Here is a 983-nt window from a genome sequence, read left to right on the forward strand (position 1 = left end):
GTATTTCAAAGGCATATTTATTTATTTATTCATGTATTTTCTTCTTGATTCATTTATTTAATACTAAATGAAACGGCATTCCAGACATCTCTTGCTGTTTGATTGAATATTGTATCCGGTTGTATGGATTGTATCCAGGTTGAATCTGAGAGGCTTGCGTGACTTGTGACGTACGTGACGCATCGGTGTATGACGCTGCATCACGGCACGACCTCCTTCTTCTCTCCTCCCTTTGTGCAGTTGACAAGCCTTTTCTCAGCCAGGACAGGAACACGCAGAGGTACGTTATGCATCTAATATCGAAATGCAACACATCGGACATTTCTTTAGTGCACGGCTCTGCCAATGCTAATAACCGGCTGATTCTGACCTCCGGAGCTGTCCGTGTCATTCATAGACTTTGAACCGGAGTGGGATGCAGCTCGAAGTGCAGCAGCGATGCTAGGCCTGCTGCTTTCTACAAGCAAACGGGTTAGCTTGGTGGCTAATGCCTTGCGGTGCGGTCATTTGACAGTACAGGAGCCAGTTTTCAGCAGTTATTCAGGTTGCTAATAATAAAGAAGCTGAGCTAGCTAAAGTAACAGTTTTACATTTTTAACACTTTACGGGCTCTCTGTCTGTCAACCAGCCATAAGGTTAGCTACTCACTGGAGACACTTGCCCGCTGTCCACCTTGATAGCTAGCTGCAGAAATGCTAATATGTTAGCAGGTGAAGGCAGGGAGATGCTGCCTTCATAACTTTTTTGTCTGAGTGAAGTGGCCACTGCTTTATTCATTCTAGAGAAAGGGATCCTTCTTGTGACCCTTTTGTCCCCATACTTTAATTTCACAGAATTAAACCAACGTTACATCTAACGTGGTGCTGGAGGGCAGTGAAATATCCTTGAGATGCTAGCATTTCATTAGTGGTCCTCATCATACAATGGGATAGATGCCCTTTTTGTTTTGTAAAGTTATTTGGAGTCACTGTTCTATAAAGAGA

The 983-nt window shown here is 43.5% G+C and overlaps 1 protein-coding gene across 2 annotated transcripts in view; it reads left to right on the top strand.

Annotated features, from left to right (window-relative positions):
• The first annotated feature begins 138 nt into the window (after positions 1-138).
• vdac1 (voltage-dependent anion channel 1) overlaps positions 139-983 on the top strand; it is a 9,963-nt gene continuing 9,118 nt past the window's right edge. Inside the window, exon 1 of one of the 2 annotated variants that reach the window (XM_032533404.1) lies at positions 139-280. The gene's annotated coding sequence lies outside the window, so the exon portion shown is untranslated. Of the gene's footprint in view, positions 281-523; positions 545-983 lie in introns of those variants that run through there. The other variant, XM_032533405.1, reaches the window with a different exon arrangement.

Source organism: Etheostoma spectabile, chromosome 13 (assembly GCF_008692095.1).
Source record: "Etheostoma spectabile isolate EspeVRDwgs_2016 chromosome 13, UIUC_Espe_1.0, whole genome shotgun sequence".
In the NCBI taxonomy this organism is placed as follows: domain Eukaryota; kingdom Metazoa; phylum Chordata; class Actinopteri; order Perciformes; family Percidae; genus Etheostoma; species Etheostoma spectabile.